Here is a 17214-nt window from a genome sequence, read left to right on the forward strand (position 1 = left end):
AATGGCAGACAGCGTGCCCTTGTTACACAAGCGGCAGACAGCATCCCCTTTTTACACATAACAGCAGACAGCGTGCCCTTGTTACACATAGCGGCAGACAGCGTACACTTTTTACACATAATGGCAGACAGCGTGCCCTTGTTAAACATAGCGGCAGACAGCGTACACTTTTTACACATAATGGCAGACAGCGTGTCTTTTTTACACATAACGGCAGACAGCGTCCCCTTGTTACACATTACGGCAGACAGCGTGCCCTTGTTACACATTACAGCAGACAGCATCCCCCTTTTTACACATTGCGGCAGGCAGATTCCCCATTTTTACACATTTTTTGATTGAAAAAGCGTCTTTATTGGCATAAAGTAGCAAAAAACAGACGGGTACATTGACAAACATAAGTGCCGTGTCGCAGCACAGGCCAAAACACAGCACAGATGCAGACTGTATAGTGCAGTCGAAGAACTACGGCGCAGGCCTGTAGCCTACACTGTAGTTCTCAGACTGCACTATGCATTTAAACGATACAATAACACAACAGTTAATAAGGCTATGGGTGTGGAGGGTAGGGGGGTGAGGGAGGGTGAGTCACATGCCCGAAGCTTTATTGAAGGACAGACACATATAAGGGGAGGGTCAATAAATAGAAAAGACATCAATAAAACAACAGACATTGTGAATGAGGGGAAGGGGCCACGGTCCCAAAGTCTCATTATTCAGTTCAAACAAGGGGAGAGGGGCAGAAAAAGGGGGGTTTTAGTCCTCTTCTTCCTCAGGGCTGTCCATGATGGAATAGTCTCTGAGCAAGCTGTGAACCAGCCTGCAACAGTCCTGGATGGACATCCTCTCCCTCCGCAGAATGAGGCGGTTCCTGGCTAGCCACGAAGCGTCCTTGATACAGTTCATAAGGCGCCAGGCTTCCTGGATCGCCCCAACGGTGTGGGTGCCAGGGAAAAGTCCGTAGAGTACCGAATGGTACGTGAGGCAGTTCCTTGGCACAGAGTTTTTCAGTTCGTTTTCCAGGGCATCCAACAACAACTGGGCCCAGGCACAGTCCCAAAACAGGTGCATAGATGTTTCCTCATGTATGATGCACCTGGGGCAATGTCTGTACCTGCACAGGTTCCGGGAGTGCATGAATGACCGGAGGGGCAAGCCCCCTTGGATGGCCATCCACGACAGGTCTTTGTGTCTGTTTGTGAGCCTTTTGGAGGCCACATTCTCCCAGACCTGTTTGGCAGTCGCTGAAGGGAGCCCCGGAATCGGCTCCAAATCGTCTTTAGCTCTGATGAGCTTGTAGATGGTCTTCGATTTCCATAAGTCAGGTTTAACTCCCTCCAGTTGGTGTTCCCTCACGAACTTGGACACGTCCAGGTAGAACCACGGAGTGTTCCAGTTGTAAGGGATGGAGCTGTCCCATTTGTCCCAGCCGAGGTTCCTCCAAAGAGGCAGGAGGAAGAAACGGGACATGGGGTTTCCTGCAGAATCGTTCAAGATCTCGTACATTGTCCTGCGGATGCAGTTACACACGAAGAAGGCTCGAAGCATGGTGGGGATATCCGGGATACCCTTTCACCCTTGAGGGGCTCCTTGTACATAACTGATCGCTTTACTCTGTCCATCTTGGAGCCCCAGATGAAGTGTAACACTGCCCTTGTGATGGCCCTGCAGACGGTTGCCAGTGGTGGCCAGGCCTGCGCGGTGTACTGCAGAACGGGAAGTATCTCGTTGCGCAGCACAAGTGATTTCCCCTCGATGGTAAGATCTCTGAGGCTCCACAATCCAATCTTTTGGCGAACAGTCGCCAGTCTCTCGTCCCAACATCTCAGGGCTGCACCCTCGCCGCCGAACCAGACTCTGAGAATCTTAATGAAGTCGGGCTTGATGGCAAAAGGAAATGGTGCAGAGGATGACAGGTGCCACTTTCCGAAGAGCATAGCCTCTGACTTCCCGCAGTTGACTTTAGCCCCTGAGGCTCAGATTCCCCCTTTTTACACATTACGGCAGGCAAAGTCCCCCTTTTTACACATTACGTCAGGCAGATTGCCCCTTTTTACACATTATGTAAGGCAGATTCCCCCTTTTTACACATTACGGCAAGCAGATTCCCCTTTTTACACATTGCGGCAAGCAGATTCCCCCTTTTTACACATAGCGGCAAGCAAATTACCCCTTTTTATACATTACGGCAGGCAGATTCCCCCTTTTTACACATTGCGGCAGGCAGATTACCCATTTTTACATATTGCGGCATACAGTCCCCTTTTTGAAGAAAGAAAGAAAGAAAGAAAGAAAGAAAGAAAGAGAAAGAATGAATGAATTATACTTACCCTCTCCGCTGGCTCAGGCTCCTCGGTGCAGCTTCTGGTCACGATTCCCGGGCAGGAGAGAAGTAGGAGGAGGGAGGTGGAGGAGGGAGCCGCAGCAGCGCTGTGTTATTGGTGGAGGCGCTGCTGCTGCTGCCCCTCTGCTTTACTATAGGCTGTTCTCGGAAGACAGCCTATAGTGAAGCAGAGGGCCAGCAGCAGCAGTGCCTCAACCAGTAGTAAGCGCTGCTGCAGCTCCCTCCTCCACCTCCCTCCTCCTCCTTCTCCCCCGTGGCGCTGCGCTGTTCTTCTCTCCTGTCCGGTCGGCTGTGTGCTGCGGGCAGCTGTTGCCCGCAGCAAACAGCGGCATGTAATGAGTCAGTTTGACTCATTACATGCTTTGGGCCCCTGGACAGTGGCGGGCCCCAGTGCAACGCACTGGTTGCACCGGCTGTAGTTCCGCCTCTGTCTGGCACACATCTACAAGCCGGCTGACAGGCATCCTACCTGACTCCGTGACTTTTGTCTGTGCATTGTGATCCATAAGACATTGTGAAATACTTCAATGGAATATTTTCTAGTTCCACAAAATTCTCAGCATTTGAATGCTGTGGCAAGAGGCTTTAAACAGGCATCTAGTAGTTTCTGGAACTGCAATAGTGTTCTGGAATGTCTGTTCTATGATCCAGGTTCTATGATGTGTGTGCTTGTGTGCTTTACATTTTGAAATGTCTTGCAAAGGCCTACATTTTTTATTTTGGAAATGGCTTACTTTGGTGCACCTTTACATTCAATGTTTGAGTTGTTCAATGTTTGATATCTCTCTGGTTTTATCTGGTGCATTTGGAATACCAAAGCTGAGTCACAGTTTTGTGACCTGTGTGAAGTGACATCCAGTCCAACAGGGTCCAGAGCAGAAGTAAGGGTGCCATTGTAGATGGAAATGGATTATCAGTGCGAGATACAATGGCAGTGATAGAGAGAAGAGGTTTTAGCAGTGATGATGAGGTTTTAGGGCCAGACTTCTCGCAGACAGCTTTCTTATAGCATGGCCGCAGAGAGGTGGTGTTAATGCAGGATGGAAAACGGGTGCAGGGATAATTATATGCAGTGCTTAAAGTGGTCTTAGAGAGGAGGTGGAACTACCCCCCCCCCTCCTGGCACCCATGCAATGAAGGTATTGTGCCCCCCCCAAAAAAAAGGGGCGTGGTCTCAAAAAGAAAGGAGTGTGGTCACACAACAGTAATAATGCCCACAGAAGCATACCTCCCAACTGTCCCGCGGGACAGTCACGTTTTTTGGGGACTGTCCCGCTGTCCCACCCGCGGGCCGCAGTGTCCCGCGGTGGGTGGGGCAGTTGGGAGTCTCTGTCACCCGCTGCCCTGCTTAGCAGAGCAGCGGTGAATAGACGCTGTGCGCATGCGCACAGCGTCTATTCAGTGCAGACAGAGGGAGAGGAGGCATGCCAGCGGCTCACAGAGCGCTGGGCATGCCCCCTCAGTGACGAAAATGGGGGCGTGACTCGCGATCGCGGGTCCTCCCGCGAAACCACGCCCCCTTTTCGTAGACCACGCCCCTTTTTCGGGAGCGCGCGGCTTCGTGTCCCGCTTCCCCGAAGAAGAAAGTTGGGAGGTATGACAGAAGTAGCACCCCTAATACACATAGGGGGTCATTACGAGTTTATTGCTCGCTAGCTAGCTTTAGCAGCCATGCAAACGCTATGCCGCCGCCCACTGGGGAGTGTATTTTAGCTTAGCAGAAGTGCAAACGCATGTGCAGCCGAGCTCTACAAAAACAGTTTGTGCAGTTTCAGAGTAGCTCTGAACCTACTCAGCGCTTGCGAGCACTTCAGCCTATTCGTGTCCGGATTTGACGTCATACACCCGCCCAGCGAACGCCCAGCCACGCCTGCATTTTATCAGACACGCCTCCTTTTTTGCAAACACTCCCTGAAAATGGTCAGTTAACACCCAGTAACGCTCCCTTCCTGTTAATCTTCTAGCGGCCGCCAGTGCGAACAAAACCTTTGCTAGAACATGAGCACAACCACAAAGTACTTTGTACCTGTATGTCACGCGTGCACATTTCCTGGGGCATTCGCAGAAGTGCCGTTTTTTCATCTGATCGCTGCGCAGCCAAAATTGGCAGCGAACGATCAACACGGAATGACCCCCATAATGCCCACAGTAGTAGCACCCCATAACACACAATGCCCACAGCAGTAGCACCCCTTATACAATGCCCACAGTAGTTGTGCTCTTTATGCAATGTCCACTGTACTAGTAGTGCCCACAGTGGTAGTAACATAGTAACATAGTTAATGAGGCTGAAAAGAGGCAAAAACCCCATCGGGTTCAACCTGTATTCTATATTAAGCAGTGCACATTATAATGCACCAGCTGAAATAATGGTTTCATACCTATTGACAACTATATGTAGTGCCCCTTATATAGAGCCCATAGTAGTGGTGCCCTTTATGCAATGCCCCCAGTAGTAGTGCCCCTTATATAGATACCATAGTAGTGGTGCCCCATATGCAATACCCCTAGTAGTAGTGCCCCTTATGTCCTCAGGAGTGATGCCCCTTATAAAGTGCCCCCTTTACAATGCCCTCATTAGTAGTGCCCCTATTAGTAATGCCCTTAATGGTAATGCCCCTGTGTAGTATTGACCCCAGTAGTAATGTTGCCTGTAGTAATGCACCAGTCATTTAGCCCCCTGTAGTTTAGCCCCAGTAGTTATGCCCCCAGTAGTTTAGACCCCAGTGGTAATGCCCCTGCAGTTATGATACCAGTAGTTTACCCCCCCCCCCCCTTTAGTTTAGCCTCCCAGTTGTAAAGCCCCCAGCAGTTTAGCATCTGTAGTTTAGTCCTCATGTACAATATATATATATAATTAATAATTTTTTATTTTAAGCAATAAAAACAATTATTTATATTAATATTAGTACCGGCCGGTAAATACATTAAATGCTTTACATAATTTGTATAATTCTTAAAACTAAATAAATACGTTCCTATATATTTACTTTCTGCACAACAGTTTGCTTCTAATTTAAATAGTAATGAATATGGTCTGCATTTCACATGTACTATACATGAAACTTCAATTAATTTTCTAGATATTTCATTATATGTCACTGAGGGAAAATTAATTACTCAAACATATATTAAGCCGGTTGATCAAAACCGATATTTAAACTTTTCCAGTTCACACAAAAATTCATGGAAAATTAATATCCCGAAGGGTCAATTCATCAGACTAAAGAGGAATTGTGGTGTAGATAGTAATTTTAAGGTACAGGCGGCTAAATTATATCAATCATTTCGAGAACAGGGATATCCAGATAATATATTACAAAAGGCCCTGACAGAGGTCAATGAAATAGATCGAGCAAACCTCCTTAAGACTTCTAAAAAATCTAAAAGTAAGAGTAATACAGATAGGACTGCTCTGTTCACCACGCAATATAACAACTGTGCATTCAAAATCAGGTCTATTATAAAAAAGAATTCAGCTCTACTTAAATTGGATAACATACTACGTGAAAATGTGGACTTGGAAGGTACAGTAATTTTCAGAAAATCCACAAATCTACAATCATTACTAGTGAAGAGTCATTTTTCAAAAGAACAGGTTACCAATAAAACGTGGATACCAGAACGCCCTAAGGGGTTCCATGTCTGTGGTAAATCCACTTGCACTACTTGTAAACATGCTCTAAGAAAAACTATAGAGTTTACTTCAAATAGTAATGGAAAAGTTTTTACCATAAAATTTTTTATGAATTGTAGATCTACATATGTTATCTACGTAATTCAATGTAGTTGTGGTAAGCAATACGTAGGAAGAACTACACGTATGCTGCACACCAGATTCATGGAACACTGGCAAAATATAAATAAGGGAATTAAGACCCACCCCCTTTCAAGCCACATCTCACAATGCATGAAAACAGATACCTTTGGTAGTATTAATGTTAGGGCCATTGAAACCATCAAAAATACAAAAAGGGGTGGCGATAGATTCAATTTGCTCTGCAGGAGAGAAGCATTTTGGATCTACAGATTAGAAACATTGGTACCACATGGACTTAATGATACAGTGGAGCTCAACAACATCTGATATCTGTCCTAGTGTTTATATAATCATTGGGGATGGCTCTATACATATATATGTGTCATACATGTATGTGTGGATTTATATATATGATGACATCTATTCTGTTTTAGTTGGATTTTTCTCTTTGTTAACATATATACAATTAAAATAAAAAATATATATGCATGCTGGTACTGCTGACGAGTTTGTGTATGTATATATAGGAGATCCCTAGAGATATATATATATATATATATATACTATATAACTAGTATATAGATTTGTTACACTATTATAGTAATAAATTGATATATCTATATCAGGTTTGTTTTCTCTCTCTTCCCCGTCTTTTTCCTTTCCCCCCTTCTCCCCTTGTTTCTTGAAACCAACTATACATATTAAAATTGGGTAGAGTTTTTAAATATTCTAATATTTTAATACTTTACCTCTGCTAAACTAACAACTAGTAATTTATGGGTCTATAAAAAAGGATTAGTAAGTGTGAACATATCTCAATGGAGCCATAAAATACACCATGAAATATTTTTGTGATTTTAATGTACTTATCGTTCTAAGCAGTAAGAAGCTGTCTGCATATGTAGGGGTTAAAATAGGAGAGGTTTAATTAAACCCCACACAGGTGTATTGAATTGTCAAAATGCTTAAAAACATACTCCTATGCAGACAACCTCACTAGGTTCTGAGGAAGCTGCCGAGTTGATTTGAAGGCAGAGAAACGCGTAAACCTTTTTACATTCTCTATCAAAAGCCGGCATTTCATCTATTCCATCCATTTGCCTCCTACGGCTAATGAGCTTGTGGATATACGAGGAGAAGCGGCGCTGGGTACAGCAGACCACCGCGCGGCATATGGGCAGTGTGGAGATCGATACTGCAGCCACAGAGAGAAACAATCAGGAGACAGCTGTGGCTCCAAGCAGCGTGCAGCCTAGAGTCCGACACCGCAGTTCAGAGGGAGCAGACTGAGAAGCGGCTGTGGGAGAGATTAGCGCTGGAGGCAGCGTCGGCACCTAAGCTTGGAAGTGGTGTGTGTTCCGGAGGAGAGGACGAGGTGAGCACTTCACTATACACCTCATAGAAATGGAATTATTGCCATACAGCTCTCCCACTATCAAGTAAGACCACCACTTGCACAAAAAAGCAAAAGTGTGCCTCCCCTGCACGTTAATAAATAAAGAGACTGCCTCATGAGCGAACTGTACTGGGTATACCAACATCCAGTTTAAATATTGCACACAGGATAGCCCAGCATTTGAATATACCCCACTTCCAGATAGGTCCGCACTAAAAGGAACTGCTACCAGCGGACGGGAAGAGGGATCATTATCATTAAGCTGGGTATATACATCAGTGCAATAGATCCCAAAATGCCCTGATAATTGTCTGCTATAAAGGACATTCTGACAAATATTCCCCTTTTTTTTATATAGGAACGTATTTGTTTTATATTATTTAGTTTTAAGAATTATACAAATTATGTAAAGCATTTAATGTATTTACCGGCCGGTACTAATATTAATATAAATAATTGTTTTTATTGCTTAGAATAAAAAAAAAATTATTAATTATATATATATATTGTCATAGACGTGTGTATTAATAATATTCTCATATCAGCGCCTCTACTTTCTTTTCACTTGTGGAAGGAAATTTTCTAGTCTTTTTGCCATTTTGTGGGAGGAGCATACCCACTTTAGAGGCTGCAGATATCTGAATATTATCAGCTTGCGCTGGGTTATTTTTCTTTTTTGATATAGTCCTCATGTAGTTTGCCCCATGTAGTTTAGCCCCCAGTGACAATGCCCCCAGTAGTAATGCCACCTTGTAGAAATGCTCCCAGTAGTTTAATCACTGTAGCTATGCCCCCCAATAGTATTGCCCCTGTAGTTATGCCCCTAAAAGTGATGTCCCCAGTAGTAATGTGCCCCAGTAGTAATGCCCCTGGTAGTAATGTGCCCCTTTAGTTTGCCCCCAGTAGTTAGCCCTCTTGTAATTTGCCCCCAGTAGCTTGCCCCTATGTAGTTTGCCCCAGTAGCTCCCCCCTTGTACTAAGCCCACCAGTAGTTTGCCCCAGTACTTATCCCCCAGTACATTTCCCCTTATATTTAGCCCCCCAGTAGTTTGCCCCCTTGTAGTTTGACCCCAGTAGTTAGCTCCCAGTAGCTTGCCTCCTTATAGTTTGTCCCCATTAGCTTGCACCCTTGTATTTAGCCCCCCAGTAGTTTGCCCCCAATAGTTAGCCCTCAGTAGCTTGCTCCCTTGTAGTTTGCCCCAATAGCTTGCCCCCATGTAGTTTGCCACCAGTAGCTTCCCCCTTGTATTTAGCCCCCCAGTAGCTTGCCCCTTTGTAGTTTGTCCCCAGTAGCTTGCCCCTTATATTTAGCCCCCAGTAGTTTGCCCCGTTGTAGTTTTCCCCCAGTAGTTATCCCCCATGTAGTTTGCCTCCTAATAGTTTGCCCCCAGTAGCTTGCCCCCTTGTATTTAGCCCTCCAGTAGTTTGCCCCCTTATAGTTTGCCCCCATGTAGTTTGCACCCAGTAGCTTTCCCCCTTGTAGTTTGCCCCCAGTAGCTTGCTCCCTTGTAGTTTGCCCCAGTAGCTTAAACCCATGTAGTTTGCCCCCAGTAGCCTCCCCCTTGTATTTAGTCCCCCAGTAGTGTGCCCCAGTACTTAGCCCCCCAGTAGCTTGCCCCTTTGTAGTTTGTCCCCAGTAGCTTGCCCCTTATATTTAGCCCCCCAGTAGTTTTCCCCTAGTAGTTATCCCCATGTAGTTTGCCTACTAATAGTTTCTCCCAGTAGCTTGCCCCCTTGTATTTAGCCCTCCAGTACTTTGCCCCATTATATTTTGCCCCCTTGTACTTTGCCCCCAGTAGCTTTACCCCTTGTAGTTTGCCCCCAGTAGCTTGTCCCCTTGTAGTTTTCCCCCTTGTATTTAGCCCCCCCAGTAATTTGCCACATTGTAGTCTGCCCCCCAGTAGTTGGCCCCCATTAGCTTGCTCCCTTGTAGTTTGCCCAGTAGCTTGCCCCCTTGTATTTAGCCCCCCCAGTAGTATGCTCCCTTGCAGATTGCCCCCCTTGTAGTTTGCCCCCAGTATTTAGCCCACCTAGTAGATTGCCCCCTTGTAGTTTGCCCCCACTAGCTTGCCCCCTTGTAGTTTGCCCCAGTAGCTTGACCAATTGTAGTTTGCCCCCAGTAGCTTGCCCCCTTGCAGTTTGCCTCCTTGTATTTAGCCCCCAGTAGTTTGCCCCCTTGAAGTTTGTCCCAGTAGCTTGCTCCCTTGTAGTTTGCCCCAGTAGCTAGCTCCCTTGTAGTTTGCCCCAGTAGCTTGCTCACTTGTAGTTTGCCCCAGTAGCTTGCCCCCTTGTATTTAGCCCCCCCAGTAGTTTGCCCTTTGTAGATTGCCCCCAGTAGATTTCACCGTTGTTGTTTGCCCCCTTGTATTTAGCCCCCCAGTAGTTTGCCCCCTTGCAGTTTTGCCCCCAGTAGTCAACCCCCCAGTAGCTTGCCCCCAGTAGCTTGCCTCCTATAAAGTTTGCCCCCAGTAGCTTGCCTCCTTATATTTACCACCCCCCCCAATAGTTTGTTCCTTTGTAGTTTTCCCCCAGTAGTTAGCGCCCTTGTACTTTGCCCCCAATAGTTTGCCCCCAGTAGTTAGCCTCCAGTAGCTTGCGTCTTGTATTTATTTAACCCCACAGTAGTTTGTCCCCTTGTAGTTTGCCCCAGTAGTTAGCCCCCCTGTAGCTTGCCCACAGTAGATACACACATATACTGTATGTAAAACAAAAAACCCACCATACTCATCAAGCCCCTCTCCCGCGTCCGACCGCTGTGGTCCTTCTGGCGTCCGCTCCTCAGCACTATGAGACATTATGACGTCTCTCCCATAGCATACACTGACAGAGCCGGAAGCCGGAGCTCAGTAGTGAGCTCCTGCCTCCAGCTGCCGCTGTGGAGAGAGAGAGCCGGGAGCCCACTGGTTACACAATCTCAGCATGCATCTAGAAGGTTGTTAGAAGGACTGCCGCGCCCTGAAGAGCCGCAGTGGTGATATCTACAGGGAGTCACTCAATTCCCTTAAGCAAGAATACACACAAAAAAATTGAGAGATCACGTCTGCGCTCGTCGAGACATAAACTACTTGGGGATAGGGTTAAGTGTGCACAATATCAGAACGGAAGTTTTTCAAAGCATAAGAATGTGTTACGTGGTGCTGTTACAGCGTCCGGGGTAAATCAGTGTCCTTGTCACGTCCACTGTGGAGTGTATTTCTCCTTCAAGGTGTCTCAAACAGTCGTTCTCCGGATTTTCTCCTGTATTCGCGTCCTGGGTATCGGGATAGTTCTTATCCTCAATAATTGGAGACACAAAGACAGGGAAAAAGAAAAACCGCTGATATTGTGGTGGACGTTTAAAGAATGGTGGAAGTGTCTTTAAGTGGAATCTTTAACAAGATGGTGACTGCTGGATGCGTACCAGTACTCACGTGAAGACGTGGTATGTCCCTCGCGTAAAGGTATCTTTAATGTTCCGACGATATTCTCCTCCTTCTCCAGACAGGATCCCTTATGGTTCTTGTCCTCGGGAGTGGGAAAAGGAATGGTTGATAGTGTAATAAGTTTTTTTAAGGTGGAGTGTATAAATACTGGGAGGCAATTTACGCCTCTAGATTCACGATTTACAGTGGGGGAGTGCGTACCGTACTCACATCCATATAGGGGTGTGGAAAACACATAAAGGTATCTTTAGCTTGATATGCTGTCATATACTGTCACATTCATGCAGGTTGGGTTGAAGGGAGAAAAGAATGGGCGTACCCAACTCACACTATACAATGGAAGAACTTGTGTGTAAAGGTATCTTTAAGGCGGTCCCACAGATCCTAGATGCTCCTTATTCTAAGGTCCGTTCCTCTCATATGGTACATGAAGAGAAGCGAAGCATGGTGTCAGAGTGACACGTAAAATATTTATTGTACAAAAACGTTTAAAATAACATAAGAACTGCCAAATGGCCTCCAGGTAAGAGAGGGGGGTATACACGGGTGAAAAAGATGTTGCTATCCGGATTATTCTCACCTTAGTAAATACCGTCCCAAATCAGTCCCTGGTGGTCCTGGCCCTCACACCAACGCGTTTCGACTGAAGAAGTCTTTTTCAAGGTGTGCAGTGAGGGCACTGGTACCATTATTTATACCCCCTAACAGGAAGTCATGTGGTGGGGGAGTGGTTACAAAATATTCAGATACATGATATCATGCATAAAATTACAATGAATTCTAAAATAACAGAATAATGTTATACTTTAAATGCTCAAAATTGTTATCAGCACTGTAAAATTTATAGTAGTACAGAGGGAAATGTGTTAAAAGACATCGGCGTGTCACTTCCGGTGTTTGGAACGCATGTGGTTCCGGAAGTGACGTCATGGCCGGTGTTAGGGAAATAGTGTTTCGACTATATATTTTGATAAGGTGGCGGTGAAGTGAGTTATGGTAATGAGGGGGAGGTAGTGGTGAGACGCTGGGTATTGCTGAGAGTATTCCCAGCGGTTGGTTTTACAGTACTCCTCGTTTCGGCGGTGGAACGCGAGTGCCGGAAATGGCGGTCATGCGTTCCACCTGAACTGGGCGTCACTTCCGGTAACTTACGTGTGTGTGCAGGAGGATGGTGGAACGCATTTACCGGAAGTGGCGGTCATGCGTTCCACCTGGCGAGGGAACATATGTATGTGATCACCGGCTGTAGGAAGCATAATGCGTTCCAAGTGTTTTAAATGGAACGCAAGTGGACCCGGAAGTGACAGAAAGCCACGGACGTTCTCCTGTAAAGGAGGAGAAGGCCATTTAGGTTACCGTGGTAAAGGGATTACAATAAGGACTTTTTTTTTTTTGAGACAATTCCTAAAAAAATAAATAAAGCAAGTGCTGATTATAATAAAAACAATTTTTTAGGTAGGTAAAACAAGATTATTATGCAAAATAATAAAAATGTGTCTCCTTAAGTGAGAGAATAATGGAACAGGAATTCGGATATAAATAAATAAATGGATGGAGTCCCAAACAAGGGAAGCGGGTGGGGAGGGAAATTAGTAGGGGCCAGAGGGTTATAGTTATAATGAGAGCTACATTCAGTCCGAGAGTGAAGAGAGTACCCCACCATTATGACTGGTGGAGAGTGTGAGACTGGCTTAGATGGTTCATGAGTAGTCCAAAGTTCTCAAAGAAACCATTTGGTTTCAAATTCCAAATTGAGGCCTTTAGGCTTCAGGGTACCTAGGTTGAAAATGCTCCGCATTTCGGTTTGGGCTAGTATTTCTTCAGTATTTCCCTTTCTCCAATTTCCTGCCACTGCCTGAATGCCGCAGAATAATGTTATCTCCGATGGTTTACAGTCGTGTTCCTCCTTGAAATGTGCCGAGATTCCGTGGGTGGGGAGACCCTTCTTTATATTCCTGAGGTGTTCGCTCATTCGTTCCTTTAATTTTCTGGTTGTTCTTCCTACGTATTGTTTATTGCATTTACATTGTACTAAATATACGACATTTTTGCTGTCACACGTAATAAATTCTTTAATGTCATATTTTTTCTGGTTACTGGTAGATGTGTAGCAGGTTATGGTGGATGTGTTACTTTTGCAGTTGCGGCACATTTGGCACTGTCCGCATCTGTAGAATCCCTTGCTCTTGATGGTGGTGGTTCTTTTGGGGATCTCCAGTGCGCTTTTTACAAGATGTTTGCGTAAATTGTTAGCTTTTCGGTATATAAATCTTGGTTTCTCCGATATGTATTGTCTGAGTATGGGATCCTGAAGTAATAATCCCCAATTTTTTCTTATGATATGTTCCAGCCCCTTATATTGGCTGTTATATTTAGTGATGAAGGTAACGGTGTTAGCATCACTTCTGCGATCTTCCGTAGAGCTGGTAGGTTGAATCATACGTTCCCTGTCGGCTTGCTGATATTTTTCATATGGCGAATCAAGTAATTTGGTTCCATACCCCTTTTTCTGAAATTGTTTTTTCATGGAAGTGCCTTGGTTGTGATAATCCTGTAGTTTGGAGCAGTTCTTTCTTATCCTATGAAATTGGCTTCCAGGTACCGATGATAGCCAATTTGGATGGTGATTGCTGTTTATCGGGATAAATGAGTTACAATCCGTGGGTTTAGTATATGTTTTAGTGTGTACCAAGCCTTCTTCTATGAATATGGATAAATCAAGAAAGTTGACAGATTCAATGCTTTTATGGTATGTGAGCTTTATGTTTCTGTGGTTGGTGTTCAAAGAGTCACAGAAAACATCCAACTGAGCTGGATCCCCCCTCCAAATAAAGAGGATATCGTCTATATAACGTTTCCATAGCACCAGGTTCGCCCCAAATTCATGGTCACAGAAGACTGTTTTTTCTTCCCAATGAGCCATGAAAAGGTTGGCATAACTAGGGGCGAACCTGGTGCCCATGGCTGTACCGTGTAGTTGAAGGTAAAATGAGTTGTCGAACCAGAAGAAGTTATTGGTGAGGATGAATTCGATACTTTCCAGGACAAAGGTTTTTCGATCATGGTCCATGGCGGCAGCTTCTAAAAAATGCGATGTTGCTTCCAAGCCGTGTTGATGACTTATGGCTGTATAAAGGGAGGTGACATCTGCTGTGACAAGGATGAATTCCGGTGACCAACTAATGAGTTTTAATTCCTGCAGTACTGCTGTTGAATCTTTGAGGTAGGATCTGGTGTTTTGTGCAAGAGGCTGTAGGATGTGATCTATATACTGGGATAAATTCGAAGTAATTGAATCTGTGCCGGCTACTATGGGTCGGCCTGGTGGATGTGTATTGTCCTTATGAATTTTAGGAAGGGTGTAAATGACTGGTAGAGATGGGTATGGAATGATGATATAGTCCCGTTCTTTCTCAGTAATGACTTTTTTCCGTTCATATTTGGTGAGTAGGTCTATCATTCTTTTTGACGTAGCCTCAGATGGGTTTCCTCTGAGTTTCTTGTAAGTTTTACCGTCGTTCAGTTGTCTCTCGATCTCCTTCTTATATTCCTCCACGTTTTGGATGACCACTGCACCCCCTTTATCCGCCGGTTTAATGACGATCGTGTGGTTGTCTTGGAGGTTCTTTAAGGCCTCTCTTTCTCCTTTTGTCATGTTGGGTTTTGATGTATTTTTGAATGTAGTGTTCTCAAGTTCATCTTTAACAATCCGTTCGAAGCTTTCAATGAAGCACCCCTTCTTAAAAGTGGGGAAAAAAGTGGACTTGGGTTTAAATATAGTCGTGCCTTGATCATTGGGGGCGATAGGGGTATCCTGGTCGTGGAAGAATTTTTTCAGGGTCAACTTCCTTATAAATCGTTGTAGATCAATGTAGGCCTCGAACTTGTCCAAATTACTGGAAGGGGCATACTTTAATCCTTTTTGAAGAACGTTTTCCTCATCTTTGGTGAGAACGTGGTTGCTGAGATTATAAATCTTGGTGAATGCGGTCTCGTGGTTGTTGCTCTCTGTCTCCACAATTTCTATGGTATCATCGGTCCTGGTTGAGGTGGTGGTCTTTATCTTTTTGTGGTATGCTGATCGATGTTTTTTGGATGAGTTCTTACCTCGTCTTCCTCTCCTTGTTATCTTATGTTTAGGCGGCCCCTGTTTCCCTCTAAAAAAACTTCCTCATTGTCCTCAATTCTCCTGTAGGAGTAGGATCTATTGGGTGGTCTTCTTCTAGTTTCTGGGGTGTCACGTCTTCTGGTATATTCCAAATGTCTGCCTTCACGTTGATTCCTATCCTCGATGGTTCGATAGTGGGGGTGCCTTGGGTTGTACCTATCTTGAAGGTACTGTTCTTCCCGTGAATTTCTCCTTCTTGAGTGAGTGCGTAGTTCATTGGGAGACCGGGCTCTGTGTCTAGGTGTCCATGTATGACTGTAGGAGTTCCTTCTTGGGCTGATTCTATGTCTAGTCTGTTTCCAATTTTGTCTCCATTCGTGGGTTCGCCAGTCTTCATTTCTTTCAAATCGGACTTTGTTGGGAGTTGGCTTATTTTTAAAGAAATTTTTCTCTTTTTTTGTTTGTTGATGTTGTACTCCATCCTTAAAATCATTCATATCTCTGATGTATTTTTTCTTTTTCTTTTCCATGAGTTCTTTCTCATTGGTGGTAATTTTATCAACGATGTCTTGTTCCATCTCTTTAAAATCCGGTAAATCCGTCATGGGTTCTATACTTCCTCTAAGAGTCTCTATTTCCGTTTCCAAATCTTTCAGGTCCTTACTTCTCTCTCGGACTATGAGTCTCATTAGGGACATGGAGCAGGAGTCAATGATGCGGATCCATTCTTCTTCAAAGGCGGGGGATTTATTAGTAAAGGTGGGTAATTTATCTATTCTTAGCCCTCTGGGTATAATTTCCTCGGCTAGGTATCTTTCCAATGCTACTACTTCCCACCATATCTTTCCCTCCTTAATTAATGCCCTTTCTAGTTTAGACATCACATTCTCTAGATCTTCATCTGCTAGTTCGACAGAATCATGTTTGTTATTGAAAATGTGGTCGAATTTATCTTTCCTCACATTTCTGTGGGAGAACATGATGGTGCTATAGGGCAGCAGTGGTCCTTCTGAATGAGTGAGTAACTGGATCTAGAAGGTTGTTAGAAGGACTGCCGCGCCCTGAAGAGCCGCAGTGGTGATATCTACAGGGAGTCACTCAATTCCCTTAAGCAAGAATACACACAAAAAAATTGAGAGATCACGTCTGCGCTCGTCGAGACATAAACTACTTGGGATAGGGTTAAGTGTGCACAATATCAGAACGGAAGTTTTTCAAAGCATAAGAATGTGTTACGTGGTGCTGTTACAGCGTCCGGGGTAAATCAGTGTCCTTGTTACGTCCACTGTGGAGTGTATTTCTCCTTCAAGGTGTCTCAAACAGTCGTTCTCCGGATTTTCTCCTGTATTCGCGTCCTGGGTATCGGGATAGTTCTTATCCTCAATAATTGGAGACACAAAGACAGGGAAAAAGAAAAACCGCTGATATTGTGGTGGACGTTTAAAGAATGGTGGAAGTGTCTTTAAGTGGAATCTTTAACAAGATGGTGACTGCTGGATGCGTACCAGTACTCACGTGAAGACGTGGTATGTCCCTCGCGTAAAGGTATCTTTAATGTTCCGACGATATTCTCCTCCTTCTCCAGACAGGATCCCTTATGGTTCTTGTCCTCGGGAGTGGGAAAAGGAATGGTTGATAGCGTAATAAGTTTTTTTAAGGTGGAGTGTATAAATACTGGGAGGCAATTTACGCCTCTAGATTCACGATTTACAGTGGGGGAGTGCGTACCGTACTCACATCCATATAGGGGTGTGGAAAACACATAAAGGTATCTTTAGCTTGATATGCTGTCATATACTGTCACATTCATGCAGGTTGGGTTGAAGGGAGAAAAGAATGGGCGTACCCAACTCACACTATACAATGGAAGAACTTGTGTGTAAAGGTATCTTTAAGGCGGTCCCACAGATCCTAGATGCTCCTTATTCTAAGGTCCGTTCCTCTCATATGGTACATGAAGAGAAGCGAAGCATGGTGTCAGAGTGACACGTAAAATATTTATTGTACAAAAACGTTTAAAATAACATAAGAACTGCCAAATGGCCTCCAGGTAAGAGAGGGGGGTATACACGGGTGAAAAAGATGTTGCTATCCGGATTATTCTCACCTTAGTAAATACCGTCCCAAATCAGTCCCTGGTGGTCCTGGCCCTCACACCAACGCGTTTCGACTGAAGAAGTCTTT

Source organism: Pseudophryne corroboree, chromosome 6, assembly GCF_028390025.1.
Source record: "Pseudophryne corroboree isolate aPseCor3 chromosome 6, aPseCor3.hap2, whole genome shotgun sequence".
In the NCBI taxonomy this organism is placed as follows: domain Eukaryota; kingdom Metazoa; phylum Chordata; class Amphibia; order Anura; family Myobatrachidae; genus Pseudophryne; species Pseudophryne corroboree.